This window comes from Gossypium arboreum, chromosome 8, assembly GCF_025698485.1.
Source record: "Gossypium arboreum isolate Shixiya-1 chromosome 8, ASM2569848v2, whole genome shotgun sequence".
NCBI lineage: Eukaryota > Viridiplantae > Streptophyta > Magnoliopsida > Malvales > Malvaceae > Gossypium > Gossypium arboreum.
This window is the reverse complement of record NC_069077.1, coordinates 14,523,532-14,545,211: the sequence shown is the minus strand read 5'-3', so window position 1 is coordinate 14,545,211 and position 21,680 is coordinate 14,523,532. Positions and strand designations below refer to the sequence as shown.

General features: G+C 32.5%; 1 non-coding gene across 1 annotated transcript; it reads right to left on the bottom strand.

Annotated features, from left to right (window-relative positions):
- Window positions 1–20,241: 20,241 nt before the first annotated feature.
- On the bottom strand, window positions 20,242–20,348 carry LOC128279854 (small nucleolar RNA R71). The gene has a single exon (XR_008270047.1). It is a non-coding gene; the product is annotated as a small nucleolar RNA R71 (small nucleolar RNA).
- Window positions 20,349–21,680: the final 1,332 nt, after the last annotated feature.

The window sequence follows — 21,680 nt, the reverse complement described above, 5'->3', positions numbered from 1 at the left end:
ATGGAGAAGAAGGAAAAAGAAAAAAAAAGAATAGAATTTCGGCAGCAATGGTTTGGAAGAGGAAGAAACGGCAGAGAAACTATTTTGTCAACTAGAAGAAAATAAGAAAACCCTAATTCTTCCCTAAAGCCCACAACTCAGAATTTTAATAAAACTCAACTCTTAATTGCAACTTGCAGCAAAATAAACCCATCGCCACTGCAGGGAATCGAACCCTGACCCTAAGTGTATTCTCTCGCCACTTAACCACTAGACCAGCAGGCCCATTCTGTTAAGTTTTTACCCATAATTCATTATAAGCCCACTGACATCAAGTCAGGCTTTATTCACCAATAATAATAATAATAATAATAACAAAAAATAACTCGAAATACAGATTCAGACACTTCCAAGCCCAACACTTACAAAAGCCGAAACTATAGAAATTTGGGGTGTTATAGATTTAATGTATCTAATTATAAATTGAATTATAGTGATACCACTGAGTATATGCATATTCAGTGTAAGGTTGTTTCTGTGCGCAGGTTGTTGAAGTCAAGTACTGAACCAACATCCAAAGCCAGACCCGACTTCAGCAAACTTTTGGTGATGTATATTTTCTTTTGGTAATGTGGCATGTACATAGGATGTGTATAAAGGTTATTATGTTTTGAATATAAATGGTTAAGAATGTTAGTACTACAAGTCTAAGAATTATAATGAAAAAAAAGTTTATCCATTTCAATTTAATTAGTACATTGATAAATTTAAATTGATATTATATTGGTTGAGTTTGATTAAAAAGTATTTAGAATAGAAAATGGTATGTGAAATGACTTGGTTGAATTGGTTATGTTTGAAATAGATATGGTTTTAATTGCAGGGGTTTTTATATAAAAATAAGCAAAACTGCTTTCAAAATTTTTAAAACAAATATTCCGGAGTATTTGAACGAGTCTCGTTTAACTTTTAATACATGTGTAGACTTCGAGAGTTCATTATAGGGACTTAGTTATTAAATTATACTATGGATGTTATTTTATTTGTGATTTATTCGTAAGTTATCTGATATGTCCGGTAATGCCTCGTAACCCTGTTCCGACAACGGTTCGGGTTAGGGGGTGTTACAGATAATGTGGTTAATCATGGATTTGTATGTGGTGATATAATGGTTGGAAATGTTTTGAAAGGTCTTGCATGGTGAATGGCATGGTTGGGTGTTAAAGTTATATATATTGGTCATTGGATACTTGATGCATGATTAATGGTTGTGATAGTAAACTTAGATTATTGGTTTGGAAATGTTCAAGTTGAATAGTTGAATTGGTAAATATTTTGATAAATGCATGCTAAGATATATAATAGTATATAACTTGTTAGTTGTTAGAAAAATTGATTGTATTTGTCATTATGGTACATTACATGACATAGTTTTGCTAGGTATGAGTTTGATAGAAAATGAAGTTGAGCATTAGGTTGAAATATTGTTTGTGAAGGTGCCTTATAACATATTGGTTAGAAGTAAGGAAATGGCATGTTTTTGTATGTTTTTAATGTTATTGGAACATGTTGAATGATTGGTTAATGGTATGCTCGTGGCCTAAGTAAGCATGTAATTGTATGACTTGCATTTGAAGGCACATTTAGGTTCACATAGGCTAGCACACAGTTTGACACACGGTCGTGTGCTTTACAGGGGCATGTGGCACAGGTGTGTGCTCTCTCTGATTTAGGTGTCAATTTGGCCACATGGCCATAGTTTGTTACACAGTCTAAAGACACAATTGTGTGCCCCTAGTTACATGGTTTTAGTCATCGCACACGGTTGAACAACATGGCCATGTCCCATAGCACCACACAGCATCAGGCTGTCACATGGCCTGGCCAAACAACTGTGTGACCCTTTTTTTTGTTTTTCCTTACTTTTCTATTTTGTTTTGAATTAGTCTTTGCTTGTTCTGAATCAATTCTAGAGTTCCATATGCTCAATTTAAGTATAATTTTTGTATGATTAGCATTATTATTGAATGTTTATCTATTAATGAATGATTAAATTGAATTTTGAATTGAAATTGCGTATTATTGACTAGTTAATTGTCGTAGCATCCCGTAACCCTAATCTGGTGACAGAGGCAGGCAAGGGGTGTTATAGTTAACTTTTTGTTTGGTTGTTAACTTTCAAGATTCATGTACTGTTTCTAATGTCTTATCTGTTGTTTTTACCTCCATTGAAAGATTTTTGAACTATTAAAGAAAATAAAATGAATATTAACAATGTATTTTTTTATATGTTTTATACTTATTTTAATTAAAATACAAAAAAACATATAACTTTCAATTAATTCGGTACCGAAATATTTCGATTCGGTTAATGAATTTGAAAAAAAACTTCGGTTCAATTAATGATTAAAGATTTTTACATTTTGAGTAATTATGTTAATTGTAATTCGGTTCAGGTATTAACCGAATCGACTGTTTGAACACATCTATAAATGGCATGCCATTTAGGAAAATTTAGCGCGTTCTCTATTTTGAATATGCACTTTGGTGTTATCCTGTTCTAAATACGCACTTGGTGTTGGCTTGTTCTATTATTACTGTTTGGTGCATTACTATAATATTTCTGTATATCCTATGTGTTATGTTAAGTCTACGTTGAGCCTCTATTGAATAATAAAAGATAATGATAAAATAAAAACTTATGGTAAGCAAGTTCTGATGAAAAGTTTATGTTACACAATAAGATGACAAGAAAATGATTCTGATAACAATTTTTGTTAAACTGTGAAGTGATAATGTAGTGAATTAGACTAGTAAAAGTTTTGTTGCTGTCAATCCATGAAAGATAAAAGCAGTAAATTATGATAATAATTAATCCTATAAATTTGGAATGATCTGTTGATTGTTAAAATATACTATGTTGATTATTAAGATATATTCAAGAATTGTATTAGTAATAATATTTTTAATATATAGAAATCAATGAAAAAATGAGATTTGGATTCCTGAGCACTTAATAAGCTTTCACGAGCTTAATACATGTTTTAAACGTGTAGGTGGATGATCGAATTAAAGTTCTAGATTTAGGTTGGGATTTCAATGCATCTCATCTCATTACATCACCAAGGCTTGAAAATCGTATGGATTTGATATTTTGGTTTTAGAATATGGCATATACATAAGTTGTTGCAAGTGCTATGATATAATTTGAATTTTATAATGATTAATTGATGTGAAATCGCCAAAGTTACTCTGGTAACGAATGTAACATCTCGGTGCTTTGACTTGATGTTTGGGTCGGGTATGAGGGTGTTACATTACATGTGTTGTATAAATAAATAATAAAAAGTTGTGAGTAAATGTATTATATATAGAATTGCTAATGAGTTAAGTTATCCACTTGATCACTTCAAGTATAAGCTATTTGTTGACACATTTAAAGGCAATGAAAAAAATTTATGGCTGAAACAATAACCACAACTCAGGCACTATTTCATTGTCATACTTGTCTATTTTCATAGTTGGCAAATTTTAAAAAAAAAAAGTATTGGGCTATATGTTGTGGAGATGTTTGGACAAGTTAGAGCCCAAAACATAAAGACCAATTGAGTTAGAATTGAAGACTTGAAGATTGATTCTTGTGTATCAAGTTTGATCACTTTCGGAACAAGTAAAGTCATTTTCTATAGTTGAAGAATTGGACTGCATCAAGATTCTTATGGAATTATTATTTTGTGCTGATTTTTAACTTGACTTTGTAGAAAAGTGATTAGACTATGACTCTTATGTAAGCAAAACTTAAGTAGTATATAAACTTAAGTTCTGTCTATGTTAAATATATCAAGAGATTGAGAGAACATTTGATGTGTGCATTATTTTTGTCAGCAATCAAGAGTCTTTTGTATTGCAAAACTAAGTTTTCGATGGGGAATGTGGCACCCCAAACCTGACTAGGATGGACTGACTCGTATCTAAAATGTCACATTAGCCACTTACGCGACTCTCTTTACCAATCACCCAACACACCAATCACTTTCATGCTTAATCAAATAATTTAAAACATACAAAGCCTAAAACATATTTCGTCTATTATAATACAACAAAATAAAAGCAGAGGTATAAATGTCATTTTACACAACATAGGCAAAATACTTATAATTCACCCATTTAATAAGTGCCTTGGACATTTTATTTTAAACCATATTTGAAATATTCAATGCAAAATAATAGTTAAAACTCATTAAATTTCAAAATGAAATTTAAGGACTAATACATAAATTTTATGAAATATTCAGGAAAATTTTTTTATGAAATCAAACATAACACTTTGAAATTTATAGTATAAAACATTGTCTCGTAAATTTTCAAAACATTACGTTGTGTTTAAGGCCTCCAATTTAGTTGTATAAAAATCAGGACTTATTCGTAAAGTTATCAAAACATTCCCAGTTCACTCAGTAGCCACATTGAGACGACGCGGAAAACCAAGTCACGACATCACCTGGTAAGGTTTGCTCGTACCGACAACGTGATAACGACGTCCAAGTGCAGTATATTGCAAAAAAAAAAATTTGCAGCATTAGCATATGACACTTTGATACTAAAAAACGCATACCCTTTTATGATTTCATACCAAAGTATCTATTCTAACATATCATATGGCATACATAGATCATATACATGCTTTGACATCCAAACTAATCACCTATACTAATATGCTTTTCTAAAGTCTAAAAACCATTACTCTAACATACCAAATTTGCATATAAGGCAATTTAAAGTGCATTAAAGGTACATACCTTGCCATTTGGTCACTTTGCATCTGTCCAAACATTCAACAAATCATTTAAGCATTTCTAACCACAATTCACTAAGGCACATGCATACAATTCAACATCAAGCCTAGCTATACATCTAGCATCACTCATGCACCAATCCAAGCAATAAAAACATCAACAAACCAGTTATAAAAGTCCTTAAATAGTCCATGGAAATTCCATTTACAAACCAAAACAAAATTAAAGTCTAGTCCCTCAAAATCAACCCACATTGACATCCCTTATTGCCCACTAAAACATCTCACATACACAATTGAGTTGCTTTGCCTTGGGATCACAAGCTTACTCACTTCACCACTCCACTCAAGCTATATCTCTCCAAAAATAAACAAAAAAAGGTGTGAGCTTAAACAAGCTCAAAAAGTTCTCAAGATGCTACAACAAACCACAAAAACAAAAGATAAAAGCAAGCATGCTAAACTAATTTATCACTTAGTGTTTTCAAATATCATGTCAAGTTGATACGTTGGAAGCTTGTGAATATGAAAATGTATACAAATACCTCTCATTGGATACTCAGATATCCATCATACCATGACTCAAAAGAGCCTACATGTCCGAAGTAAGTGTAGCATTAAGCTAACACTCTTCAACACACCAACATGTCCCAATGAATGAAGTAATACTCTACATTCCTTAATCCCTCCAAACATGTTTTAATAACAAAACATATATATAAGTACTCAAATTTTATGGCATGCCAACTATATCCAATGTTTTTAAAAGTTCACAAGGCCAATATATCCATTTCACACATTCATTTTCTGGTTTATGCACACTTACACACATATATCACTCTCACATCACTTTTCACATATTCTATCATGCACTTTCAAGTGTAAACACTTGCTCATTGAGCCACATACACTTACATAATAAATGTGTGTGCATAAAACCAGTTGTCCAAATCATATTCAGACATGTATTCACACACATATAATCATATTACTCACTTACGCATATCATAACTCATATAGGCTTTATTTGCAAAATATCAACCTCAAGTAAGAACACTTACTCTTAGGACTTAGATTAGGTGTTTAGACCCCCTAAACCCTCCTTTAACTCACTGATTGTGCATTAATCATAGCACACTAGACCACTCACCTTGATCAAGCTTTGCTTCAAAGCCAAAGCTCAAATAAGCTTTTGTTTGCCTTTTTCCTTGCTTGTAGAGGCTTCCAAATGAGTTGGATTTTTACATACACATTAAACACGGTAAAAAGGCATTACAAATAACAACAAAACACAATTAATCACTCTAGAACCACATATCAAAGCTTCTCATTCACAATACTGAAAAGTTAGCTAGTTTTGTCAAAATAGATATTTAACCACTCAAATCTCGTTTCTAAGCTTAGATTTCAACTTCATACATCATAAATATCACCTAATTACAAATCTAAACCATCAATTTGATCTAATTACATGGATCTAATTTTTCCAAAAAAATCAAGCTTATATGATCATTAAAAAAGTGGGGAAAACATTCATTTTGTTTAAATTACTTAAGGATTTGTTAAATCAAGTTCAAATACCTTTTAATTTAATCAAAATGAGTTAGAAATCATTTTAAAACATAAGCTTAGCTTAGTAATACGAGATCTACCATTTTCAAGCTAAAAAATGATTTAAATTCAATAGATTTTTGAAGATATTGATTAAATCAATCAAAAATCGAATTGAAATAACAACACACTTAGTTTAATCATAATAAGTTAGAATCTCATCTCAATTTGACAAAAAACGACTAGTTGAGGATCAAATTTGAGCTAAAACATTTGAAGGATAATGGTGAAATTGATGGATCTCGGATATTCTTTGAAATTAAAAGAGGAATTCGTGTTTGGAAACCTTGAGAGTAAAAAAGGATGAATCAATTTTGGGAGAAAGGCTTTAATTTGGTGTTTGCGAAAATTTTGAATAAAGGAGAAACTGAAAAGGAAGGGACGGTGGGGTTGTTAAATAGGCAACAAATTTAAAAAATTTGGCCATTGCCCATTTAACTTCCTCCAGTTTTTTCCTTTTTTTTTCAATTGAGTCCTTATTTTCAATTAAAACATGTTTTCTAAATTATTTTCAAATCTAACCTAATTTTAAAAATTCATTTTAACCAAATTAATTCTCAAACACTTAGTTTTTAATTCTAATTTTTTAATATTTTATTTTATTATTCCTATTTATTTTAATTATTTAATCTAACTACGGTTTTTGGTTCACTAACTATTGGTTTTCGAACATGATTATACTAACCCAATTTTTGGGATGTGATAGGGAAACTTAGTGAGAAAGTAATCTAGTCTTTGTACAATGGTGAGGTTGCTACATTGGAGAGAGTTAGATCAGTGTTAGGACTTAAACCGTTGGTTGTATAGTGAGAAATATAGTGGATAATTGCTCTAGGTAAGGCCTTGTAGACGTAGACTAAGGTTGAACTGTGTTAACAATCTCAGTGTCCATCTTTACATTTTTGCACTTTTTATTTCATGGTTGAAATTTTGGCCATAGTTCTAAGCACTATTTTAACTATAGTTTCTGTTTACAAAGCAAGTGCCCACTCGTTTATATACTATTCAAGTAAATCAATTCATATGTCAATTGTATCATTAACAATTTAGTACTTATATTAAAGCTCATATTATCCAGTTTCGAATTCATGGACTAATATTTGGATATTACATCATTAGACACTCACGAATACCTAGTGCTTAGACCCTCTGAGAATTAGAGTATTTTTCTTAACTCTCAGGGAATTGGAGAACTTTCCCACCCTCTAGGAATACATGAGCTATAAAGAATGTATCAATATATGTTCATGACCTTCCGGGAATTGGAACACTGTTTTGATTAATATATTGATGTACGCTCACAATCCACCGAGAATTGGAGCTATTGATACGTACTCGACCCTCAGAGAATTGGAATTATTTATGTGATATCATTTAATAATGCTTATTCATTGTCATATAACATTCTTATACTTACCCAGTCTTTCATGAAATTAATCATACCTAATCATATCATGGAATTATTCATTAAGTGCCATTTTATAGTCAGAGTATGTATATCACATTCAAAACTCTATTAATACTTGAACCAATATTTACCATGTCAAAGCTCATACAACAAACATATATATATCACCCATTCCTTTCATTACATTTATATATCCATAACATGTCATAAGCATCTATAAATCATCACAACAAGCCATCAAGGACATAAACCACATCATATCTCCTTGTGATCAACTATACATACCATTTGTAACACCCCTAACCCATCTCCATCGTCGGATTAGGTTTATGGAGTATTACAAAACAATCAAAAACATTTGAAAATTTATCAATCAATATAATAATCACATTACAAACTATTCATACTCATGTCAACGTCCCTAAATCGAGCCTTTGAGGCTCTAAAAATAACGTAGAAACAATTTGGGACCAATTTGAAACAGTTTGGAAAGTTTAGTAAACATATGAAAATTTTTCCACAATAGGGGTCACACGGCTGAAACATACGCCCGTGTCTTAAGCCTTGTAACAATCAAACTAGGGACACATGACCGTGTCCCAACTCGTGTCCTCACCCCGTGTAACTCTCTGAGTAGGGTCACATCGCCGTGTCACACTCCCATGTGCTAGGCCATGTAACTCTTTGAATTGCCCCACGCACCCGTGTACTAGGCCATGTGTTAGGACATGTAACTCAATGACTTGCATCCTAAAGAACTTATTAGATGACACAAGACTATGTCACCAGACTGTGTGTCTTACACGGCTGAGTCACACGCCTGTGTCTTAAGCCGTGTAGACCCAAAATGAACCTTAAACAACAATTTTACCAATTCAAGCTTACTTGGACTCTAAGTAATCCATTCACTAGCCAAAAGACCTGTTCAAAGTGACATTAAACAAGCTAAAAACATGCTAAATCAACCATCCTAAGTGTCTAACCAATGTATCCTTATTGATACCATAAGTATATACAATTTACAACAGAAAGAACTATCATTCAAAGCATGTTAAATCACACCATCTAACATTTAACCAATATGCCAAACATAGGCACCTCAATCACAACACTCCATTAACACATACCATATATTTACACTAAAACATCTTCCTTAGTTCATCATATTAGGTTAACTACTTGCACCTAAAATCATGCTTTAACATTTTACATATCAAAATAATAATAATGACATACAAGCCTATTACATGCCATATAATCCGAAATGAACGTTCCAAAAAATACCAAGAATGAGTGGATAGTGTGACTTGAGTGCCAATTTAATCGTCCAACCTTCAAAATATCTATAAGAACAGAAAATAACATAAGTAAGCTCATTGAAGCTTAGGAAGTTTGACGTATTAAAACGATAAATCTTACTAAAGTAAGTACAACAAATAATAATACAACCATATGTTTTCCCTGTCATCCACAATTTCAACCAAATGAATTGCAAAATTCAATTCAAAGTTTAAATACATGACATAACCAACAGAATCATTAAACAAGTTACATTACAGAGATTTACAATCTGATGAACGACTTACAGATATGAGTATATAGATATTCCAACCGAAACACATCAGATGCTCATAATAACTAATCTATCTGAAACACATCAGATGCTTATACGAGCCAATCCATCTGATAACACACCAATGTCTCCGAAGAGCTAATCCAACAGAAAATACACCAAAACAAAGGGTATAACAAGAGAGTTCGAAACAAATACTAAACTTCAGTCTTCTCAGGAAACATGTATATACATCACTTCACAACAATCTCCACTCCAATCCCCCATAACACACCATATCTCGATTGTACTCTACCTGCGTTCAATCCAATCCAAGTATTAAATTTCAACGACTTTTATCAAATAACTTTACATCACTTAAAATTAAATATATCTATTGTATCACATTATATCATCAAAAATTTTATATAGATGTTAAATTATAAATTGTACGAACTTACCTGGACTAAATTGTAGCAGTAGAAGCTCAAGGACTTATCCGTAATTTTTCTTTTTTCACGTATATCAACAGTGTCTTGATCTAAAATGTAAAATTTCTCAATTATTAGCTTACATTACACCTTCCAATTCACTTTACACTTTATACCCTTTTATTTTTAAATTTACACAATTACCCTTAACTTTTACAAATTTTGCAATTTAGTCCTTTAACTCGAAAATCATCAAATAAACCATTTCTCGCAAGTCAACATTTCAGATAAATATACTAGGCCCTTAAACAGTCCCTACTAAACATCAAATTTACTACCAAGCCTTGAAATTTTGACATTGTCTTAATTTAATCCTTAAATCAAAATCTAACAAAAATCACTTCACAAAATCACCAAACGACACAATCAAAGCTTCAAATACAAATTTATCAAAAAAAAATTCAAGATTCATCAATGAAAACTTCTAAAATTTTTAACAGATTAAAAAACAAAGGTACGGGTTAGCTGGACCTAGTTGTAACGACTTCAAAAATATAAAAATTACAAAAAACGGGTATGAATTTCACTTACATGCAAAGAATAAAGAAAACCAAAGCTCTTCTTTTCCCTAGCTATGGCTTTCGGCCATTTGAAGAAGAAATGAAAGTAAATTTGATTAATTCATTCTTTAATTTTTGTTTTAACTTTCATTAATTTACAAAATTGCCATTGAAAACATATTATTTTATCATTTTCTATTAATTAGACGTCCCATCATATAAATTAAGGCCTAATTATTACTTAATTCCTTCCTCACTTGTTAATTAAGCCATTTGATCACTTAAATGCTATAATTACTATGTTTTGCACCTTTTACAATTTAATCCTTTTTCTTTAATTACAATGTTTTGCACCTTATAAAATTTGATCACTTAAATACAACACTAATGAATCCATAAATATTCTATAAATAATATTTATGAGTTGACATGATAAAAATTTGTAGTCCCGAAACTATTGTTCTGTTACCATTAAAAATCGGGCTATTACATCATTTCATTTTCAACTCAACATGACATAACACAATTATGATTACCTTTGAAAATTAACTATTTTATAATCTTAAATACCAAACAAGATTATGAAATCAAATCAAATTAAGTTAGCACAAACTAAAATTGTCGCTCATTAATCCCCTGCCTTATTTGTCTTTTACTTATAAAGCATCTAAATTAAACCTATTAGACATACTTTTTAATTAGGTCTCTTTATACCTAAAATGGTTGTATTTCACAATCTAGTCGGTCGAATCTAAATTTGACGTATTTATTCACTAGAAACCTCATTATATCATTATTCATCATTAATACTCAAATTCTCATTCATAATACTTAGGTCCCTGTGATGCAAAAGCCCGAGATTGAATTTTAAGAGTCCAAACAATCAACTCGAAGTTTATGACTCTTTCTTGCAACCTAAGTAACTTCTTGCATGAGTAGCTTCTAGGCCAAAATTCTTGGATTCAAATTTGAAAATTTCCAAAAAGAATTAGATGATATGTTAATGGAAAATAAATAATTAAATAACTAAAGAAAAAAACAAAAGATGATAGATGGATTAAAGAAAAGAATAAATAAGATGAATGGCGTCTCCAAGCAATTGACCTAATCATAATCTTACAAGTTAAATTAGTCTAAAATATTTAAAAATTCTTAATAAATAAATCCTAAAATATAAAACTTAATGAATATATTATTGGAGTTATATATAATCAAAATTAAGCATTGATATCAAAACTCAATATGATTTAAATTTGAATCAAAGCCTGAAACTCATAAATCTCATAATAAATTCATTCGGAAATTTCTAATGGTGCAGTTTTTACTGAAACGACCATATCTTGAGCACTCGAAGTCAAAATGAGGTGATTCAAAGTACATGTCAAATATAAGAGGCAACTCTTTCACCAACATGAAGACATCTCAACTTAAAAATATTTGGATCTCATCCAAAAATGCATCGCAAATTGACTAATTTTCTAGACTTGAAAATTAACATCTTTGATGAAATTAATTTAATGAACCCATCCGTGCATATATCATACTTCCTAGGAGTAAAGGTCCATCAAACCCCAAGAATTTGTACCACCAACTCTCAGCAAGATTCAGAAACATTACCATTGAAATAGATCAAAGAATTATTAAAGTTGACTTACAGTCTTGAACACAGTTCATATCCTGAATAATTGATCTAATAACTTTCACACCTGACTTAGAAGCCTCCTAAAAATAATGCTAATGTGTGCAAAGAACAAGTGAGTCAATCTCAAATCCCCTCTACCAATCTGAGTCCCTTTAAGAAATCTGCTTACCCAAGCTAGTTTTAAGTGTTGAAAAACTCTCATCAAATCAAGAAAAGATACAAGCTGCATGGGTCGCCCTAATGTAACCCTCTAGATGGAATTATGGTGTTCTTCTACCTCCCATTTAGGATCCCCGAATAGGAGATTTAAAGGTTAAAGAAAATGGGAAGAAACATACGGGATTGTCACAGAGTTACGGTTTCTATATATTGATATGAAACGAATTCATGCGTTCAAAAAACGTTTTGTACTACAACACTTGGTCATATACCTTGTAAGGGAAAAAGAATCTTATTTCCCACTTAATCAAATTTAAAAGAATGCAATGCTTTATACACAACGAGAATGTTATATCTAATTAACCCACCATGTATAAATGCACTTTGCACCTTTTTAATACAGTAGTCAAGTACATGTTTGAAATCTATTAACAATCACATCCACATTAATCTTGAAATTAATAATATGAAGAGTTATGGGACAAATTTATAACATACTCTTAAAATTAGACACTTTACAAACAAAATTTAATCCTGTCATCCCTATAATATATTATTACTTCATAATAATAATAAAAAACAGGTATAATATCCACACCAAATGCTTTTATAGGATGCAAGCATTTTGGAATTTTTATAAAAATAATATTAAAAATTACTTAATTATAAAAATAGGGTGAACAATAAATTAATTACAAAAATAAAATATTTGTTATAATAACTTTGGGGGTTGCCTGACACAATGGTATCACAAGTAACCGCTTGTTATAATAATCGCTTGATACAATAGTATCACAAGTAAATTTAAAAAAAAAATTGATAGCAAAAAAAATAATGAAAAAGTAAGAAAAATTAGCCAGACAAAAACCTTTTTCCTACATTTAATGTCTTAATGGCTTTTCCATACATTTAATGTCTTAACACGGTTTTTTCTTAAATTTAATGTATTTTCCTTACATTTAATCTCTAAAATAATTTTTTATTTAATCAAGAAGGTACCGTTTGACACATTAATTTGTTCAATGACATCTAAAATTACCATAACAAACACCCCATTTTCATAATTAATTTGTTTCCAAGCTTATTTTTATAATTAATTATTTTTAATATTATTTTATAAAAAACCATGCATTTTAATACGAGCTTCACCAAATTTTTTTAAATTCTATCAAAATATTTAACTATTTAACAATATTTTTATTTATAAAATTTGCTAATATTTACTTTACCAATATTTATAAAGTAAAGTGTTAGAATTCATTTCCACTTGTTAAACTTTATTTTTTATTTTTTATTTCAAATTCCTTAGGCTATGCTGCGCCTGGCCGCCAACCTATCGATTCATAATATTTTTATCTGTCAAAAATATCTTTTATAATCAATATATATTTAAACTAATTAATACATATATTTTCATGGATATAAAATTATTTTTTTACTGAAAACTGATGAAATATCATTTTAAAGAAATTGCAAATTGCATGGATTACACTTGTCACTAAGTTAGTGACTTAATTGACTGTGGATGTCCCTAATTAATGAAAAGCCAGAAACCAAAGAAGCACCTAAAGAATAAAAACAACTCAACACTCAAAACATCTATCTACTCAACAAACTCCAAAAACAAAACCAGAAAATTAAAGAAAAAACTGAGAGGACCCTCTTGTCTAAAACACAGCAGCTTCCTTCTCCATGGAATCATTCATCAGTATAACTACTACTGTCGTCTTGCTTCCCACAAATCAACAGTTTTGGAGAAATCATGATGGATCCTATAGATCTGAACTGTCGGAGACCTCAATAACCATTTCTTCTGACCTATTCAACTTCTTCACATTAGGTTTCTTCTATCCCTTTCAGCCTTTTCTTCCACCCTTCATAGCGCCTCCTCAATCGAAAACACACTTTGACCACATTGATTTTGACCACATTCAGTAGTGGTGGAGGCCATTCACTGTCATTCTGGATGATGATTTTGTTACTATTGTTGTTGCTTTTATGTTGCTATTTTATGTATGATAGGCTTTAATGAACGAGATGAGACCAAACACACTTTGTCTTTCACCATTATGATAAATTTTGTTTCTGTGATACCATTCTGCCCAAAATACAATAGCTAACCATTTGCACTTTGCTTCACTATTGTTTACAAACATGTTTGCTAACCATATTTTCTATCTTTGCCCTTTATTGATAGGCGAGACATCTATACCCACACCCTGCAGGGCACGCTAGGTGAACAAACAACCCAGAAAATGTGGCACACCGACTCTTCCATTAGACGACAGAATGGACAACAATTCACCGCTAACAACTTCCTTAACTATAAATGATCAAAAGTAGGGATGTAATTGTTAGCTAATTTCTAGATTATAATTTTAATCTTACTTGCAATGCTAAGCTTCCACAATTTCTTGTAAAAGCTTTGTAATAATATGTCTTGTTGTACCCCCTCTCTTATCTTTGCATCCCCATTAAGCAGTCATTTGTACTTACTCTGTAACAATCTGTTTTTAGTGAAATCGAAATAGTGATTTTGAGACCAGAAATTTAAGTTCAGAAGAAAAATTATTTTAATATTATTACATGATCTGTATTATAATAGGAATATCTTATGAAAATTTTGTTAAAAAATTTTATCGATTACATGTCTAATTATATGGAAAGGACCAAATTATATAAAATGAAAAAGTTGAGTTCTAGTAGCTATAAGTATCAAATAGCTATGGAATTTAAAATTGGAGATCCTTATATGAAAAATAGACTAGTAAGAGGAGTTAATAGATAAGTATGATGATTCATCAATGGAAAAATAAATAAAGAAAAGGACTAAATTGAAAAGTAAAAGATAAAAGATGATAAATAATAAAATAAAGAAAAATATCATCATATTATCATCTTTCCTAAAACAAAAATATGGAAGCCCTAGCAATGGAAATAGGGTTTTGAGCAAATTTATTTGGCTCAATTAAGTATGTTTTCTTGTCCCGTATTTAGTAATTTTTATATTTTCAAGATCGTAATAGCTAAATTTAGCTATCTCGGGAATTAATTTGTAAAGTTATCAAAGTATTAGGGTTTTTTCATGGATGAGTATGCATGAATTATGAAGTTTTATGGTAGAAATGAAAGGTTATTGATAGATAAACAATTTTTGTAAAGGGAATTTTGATGAAATTATGATTTAGGGACTAAACTGAAAAGATGTAAAATCCATGAAAAAATTTTGAATTTTATGAAATACGTGGGTTGCTATTGTGACATATGAAATTCGGCTTGGCTTGGAATAAGGATTAAATTGCATTAATTTCATTTTTCGAGCCTAGGAATGAAATTGTAATTAATCAAAAGTATAGGGGCAAAATAATAAATTTGCCTAAAATGTGAATTGATGTTAAATTCATTCGTATAAATCCGGATAGATCAAATACGAAGTTAAATCGTGGAAAAGAAAAAGTGTCAATTTAGTAAATTTTGCGTACACAAACACTTGTCGAGGTAAGTTCGTATAACTAAATTGAGAATTTATATGTTTCAATTGAATGTTATATATGTGAATTGTGTAATTGACATATATGAAAATCAATCAAATATCCGATAATGTTTGGCAAGTATTAAGCCCCGTTTGGATAAATGAAATTCGATGGATACAGGATTCCTGAATTGGTTGTGGTCTAGCATGTGTTGCAGACACACCATAGCTCGAAAGAGTGTCCCGTTATTAGCTCTCATGAGCTTCCCGTGATATGGTTCTTGCGACTTCCCATTAATAGCTCTTCGGAGCATCCTGATTGGTTGTGATCCTACATATGTTGTGGACACACCGCAACTATTATGAATGTCCCGATATATGGCTCTTCGGAGCTTTCCGATTAAAGGCTCTTTCATGAGCTTCCCGATTAATTTGCTCTCTGGAGCTTCCCGATATTGTCTCGCTTGAACTTTCCTGTTATTGGCTCATATGAGCTTCCCGTTAATGGCTCTCTAGAGCTTCCCGATACATGGCTCGCATGAGCTTTCCGTTTATATGCTCACATGAGCATTCCCGGATATGAATTGATGGATTACAGTTTTGTGCACTTCATGTGTGCTACCCGTGTATCCATCGATATTTTAAATAATTCAACAGGCAAAATTTTGATATGAAACAACATGAGTACAAAATGAATTGTTACCGTATATGCCTGAAATACATGAAAGTGATAATATTTGGCATGTTGAAAAATGGGATGAAAGATACATGTGTATGAAACTTGCTTGATGACTATGTACATTTGTGAATATGAATTGTTACATGAATCTCATGACTAACATGCTTAATGAGGATATGTGTTTAGGCATTTGGCCAAAATAGTTTGAGCATGTTTAGTTTACTTATCTTATGTGTGAAATAATGGCAAGTTTAATTCTATGTTGTACGAACTTACTAAGCTTTAAAAGCTTACTCAGTTTATTTTTCCTATTTTATAATAATTCGGAAGCTCGAATTGGTTGGAAACTAGTCGAGCAACATCACACTATCCTTCAACTCATTTCGGTATATATAACAAACTAAATTTTGGTTATAATAGCATGTATAGGCTAAATTTGGCCAATGGTGACATGCATGTGTTTGGTTGAAATTAGCCATTGGTATGGCTTATAATTGGTATGTTTTGATATGTAAAAAGTAGCCTTAATATGTTGATGTGTGTTTGAAATGGATAAATGATGGAAACCGCATAGGCATGTTGATGATTGGTTAGTGATAGTATAAATTTGGTAAAATATGCTTATATGTATGTATGGCTATTTTGGTAAGTTCGGATAATTGAACATATGAGTTGATATGTCATGTACAAGATTTAGTTTTGGCTTGATTTGAATGTTTGATACTGTTTTGTGAAAGTGTTAAAGTGTTAATGTAAGTGGAAGATAAATTGGGTGAGAAATATGGCCTTGGAAATGGCCTATTTTCATCCACACGAGCAGAGACACGGGTGTGTGTCTCAGCCGTATGTCACACATGGCCTGGCATATAGGCGTGTGGTTTGGCCGTGTGTCCCCTACATCTTAAAAATTTAGAAACAGAATACTCAGAAATTTTCACATGGTCTAGCACACGGGCGTGTGGCTTGGCCGTGTAACCCATGCACCTTATTAAATGCAAGTGAGTATGCTCACACGGCCTAACACACGGGTGTGTGGCTTGGCCGTGTGACCCAAGTCAGTGAGCACCCTAATTTGGACACAGGCTGGGACACGGCCGTGTGTCCCTATTTCGAATGCTCATACCGCCTGAGACACGGGCTTGTCTCTTGACCATGTGAGACACACAGCTTGGCCACACGGGCATGTATCCCCTGCACCTTGGAAAAATTTTGATATTTTGCGAAAAATATTCTGAGTTCCCGGTTTATTCTTGATTTGTTTCAAATGTATAATTTAGGCCTCGAGGGCTCATATAAAGGACCATATGAATGATTATAATTGTTTTTTGTTATGAATGTATAATGATACAAAATGTCTGCATCTGATCAGTAAATTTCGGTAATGCTCCGTAACCTTGTTCCAACGACAGATATGGGTTAGGGGTGTTACACACTCCTAGTTTAGTATACCCTGCATTATCACCTCTCTAAACCCTCTCATCCCCTGCTCAACTCCAGCAATTGGAATGGTTAGGATTCAACTCATTTTCTTGCCATCAAACAATTCTCGCAAAACTTCTGATTTCCAGTTAACTGACTCAGCATCAATAAGATCAACCACCACTGTGTAATTAATATCAATGTTCTATATTAATACTCTTCCTTGTCTAGGGCCTAGCAATCAAATATCATTACAAATGTTTATCATTCTGCCATTTCTAACTCCTTACCCAATCTGTAACACCCTAAACCCAGCCTAGAAGTTTAGACTGAATTTGGAATGCTACATTGATTACCGAAGTGATCGTGAGAAAATCTTACAAAAACTAGTCATTCTTAATTCAATTTTTGAAAACATCAATATCAAGTAGTTAAAACTAGAATAATAAAATAATTAAGTCTTAAAGCCAAGATAGTACCTGATAAACCGTAATTTATACATATTTTTCCCCCATGTTTAAAACATTTTATGGATGATTTTCCATTAGAATTGGTGAATTCGATGCTCCTAATGCTTTAATTTCATGTTTTATACTTAGGAGAGCATAGGAGAGCGAAAGGAACGAGAAACGGGCCAAAAACGGAGAAAATGGGCCAAAGTACAAACTCAACACGGCCTAGACTTCCTCAAACTGGCATCCCACACGCCTGTGCCATTCTAATAGGCTTGAGCACGACCTAAAGTAATCGCACACGGACGTGTCACACGGGCGTGTCCCTGCCGAGCCCAAGTTGAGTCCAATTCAGAAAAGGCTAATTTTGAAGGCTCATAGGCATTCCAAAGCCTATAAATACACCCTAGAAGAGGAGAAAAGGAGGGCACACAGAATAGGGAGTAAGGAATTACTCCAAGGAAACCGATTGATTCATCTCAGAAGCCGGATTCATCATCAAGACTGAAGATCTCTCCTCAATTCCCCTTCAGGAGTTTTGGGTTTTCTTTATGCTTTGTATTCTTTATTATTCTGAGATGTTTTCTTATTTAGTTATGAACTAAATCCCCTAAATACCTAAGAGGAATGAAACCTAAGATGAATTTTGTTATTATTTTCTGAATTGTATGATAAATATTTAACTTGTTCTTAATTATGTGTTCTTAATTCTTGTTTTGATATCCCAGGATACTGGTTCAAGATAAGCTCTTATTCAGAGGAGGAATAGACCCTGTCTAAGAGTACATTTATCATAATTAAGCGGAGTTGATTGTGCGCCTAAACATAGGGTGACAAGATTTTTTCGAATTAGGGTGAAACCTAATAAGGAGATCTATAGATCGAGTTAATGCAACCCTAGAGTGTTAATTAGAGAAAAGTCTCGGTTATTCAATCAGGGATTAGACGTTATTAGTCTTGAATAGGGATAATAACATAACTTAGGGATCTCTACGGAACAAGTTAAATGAATAAATTGTCCGATTCGGAGCCAGAATAACAAGTACAGTCTAGGTGGATTTTTCCTTAGGTATTGTCTTCATTCAATCGATTTTTCCAAAAGCAATTCTCCAATTCCACACTCTGTGCGTTCTTAGTTTAGATAATTAATTAATTAAAACAAAAACCTCTTTATTCTTAGGCTAGATAATAAAAAGACAGTCATTACTAGTACTTTTAGTTCCTTTGGGTTCGACAATCCGGTCTTGCTAAAACTATACTACTGTTCGGTAGGTACACTTGCCTACATCGCGATAATAGTTAGTTTCAAGAACGATTAATTATAAATATTTAAAACCTATCACGAAATAACGCAATTAAGTTTTTGGCGCCATTGCTGGGAAACTAAAATATTAGGAACGCTCAATTTTTATTACTTTAGCCATTTATTTTTCTTGCAATTTAATTTTATATTATTATTATTACTTACTTATTTACTTTTTCCTTCTCTTGGCAGGTTTTTATAGTTTATGACTAGAAGAAACCCGTCAAGGCCACTACTTTTTGACGAAGAAATCAATCACACAGTTCGTAAAAACCAAAGAGAAATAAGGCGAAGCTTAAGATACACGGAGAACGGGCAAGAAGACGATACTCAACCCCCCAACCGAAGAGATGGCTGAAAACCAAGGCAATCAGCTACCTCCTGCAATTGCGGTTAATCAAAATCCTGCTCCACGTACTATATATGATTATGCTAAACCTTCTCTAACAGGAACTGAATCAAGCATAGCTAGACCTGCTATAGCTACAAATACTTTTGAATTAAAACCTAAAACTATTCAAATGATACAACAATTTGTTCAATTTGATGGTTTGCAAGATGAGGATCCCAACGCTCATTTAGCCAACTTCTTAGAACTATGCGATACATTTAAAATTAATGCCGTTTCTGATGATGCCATACGTCTTCGATTGTTTCCCTTTTCATTGAGGAACAAAGCTAAACAGTGGTTGAACTCGTTACCACGAGGGTCAATTACTACTTGGGAACAAATGACCGAAAAATTTTTACTAAAATATTTTTTGCCGGCTAAAACGGCTAAATTACGTAATGATATCTCTTCTTTTGTGCAGATGGATTTAGAAACACTCTACAATGCATGGGAGAGATACAATGACCTTTTGAGAAGATGCTCCCACCATGGGTTACCACTTTGGCTCCAAGTACAGACATTTTACAATGGTCTGAATCCTTCGACTCGGCAAATGGTTGACGCAGCTGCTGGCGGAACCATCAACAATAAAACACCGGAAGATGCCTATGAATTTATAGAGGAGATGTCACTGAATAACTATCAGTGGCAAGTCATGAGGACAAAGCCAACAAAAACAACCAGTGTTTACAACGTCAATTCGGTCACCATGCTCTCTAATCAGGTAGAACTCTTAAATAAAAAGATTGATTGTTTTCTTAATTCTTTACAGGTTCACCCAGTAATGCAGTGCGAAACAAGTGGAGGTGGAACAAACCATTCGGAATACCAACCCTATGGCTACAACATGGCTAACGAGCAATTAAACTACATGGGTAATAATTTTCGACCTCAAAACAATCTATATAGTAACACTTATAATGCAGGTTGGAGGAACCACCTCAATTTCTTATGAGGCGGTCAAGGAAATCAAAGACCACAACATCCTCCGGGCTACCAACAACCACCCTACCAATAGGAAAAGAAGCCAAACCTTGAAGAGATGCTCTCAAAGTTTATATTAGTGTCAGAAACTCGTTTTCAGAACACCGAGACAACACTTAAAAATCAACAAGTGTCGATCCAAGGGCTTGAAACTCAGATAGGCCAGCTTTCCAAACTAATCTCTGAATGACCACAAGGTAGTTTGCTAAGTAATACCGAACCTAACCCAAGGGAACAACTCAACGCAATTAATATTCAAGATGACGAAGGAGTCATTGAGCCTGAACCAGAACTGAGGCAAGAAACTGTGGTAAGCAAAGGTCAAGGTGAGGTAGATCAAAATACAAACAAACCAGTGACGTCGAATATAAACCTCGTGTGCCAAACCCCAATGCGACAAGCAAAGATAGCTCAAATGAACAATTTGGTAAATTCTTTAAACTCTTAAAAAAATTACATATTAACTTACCGTTTATTGGAGCTCTATCGCAGATGCCAAATGCAATGAAATTTTTAAAGGAACTTTTAGCAAATAAGTGGAAGTTGGACGAGGCATCGCATGTAGAGCTGAACGCAGTTTGTTCGGCCATTCTCTAAAATAAACTACCTAACAAACTAAAAGACCCAGGGAGCTTTACTATTCCTTACTTAATTGGTAGTTTAGATGTTAATCATGCATTAGCTGATCTAGGGGCTAGTATCAACGTCATGCCTTACAAAATGTTTAAGCAACTAGGTCTCAGGAAACCCAAACAGACTAGGATGAGAATTCAATTAGCAGATAAAACTATAAGATTCCCTAGAGGTATTATTGAAGATGTGCTAGTTAAAATCGATAAAATT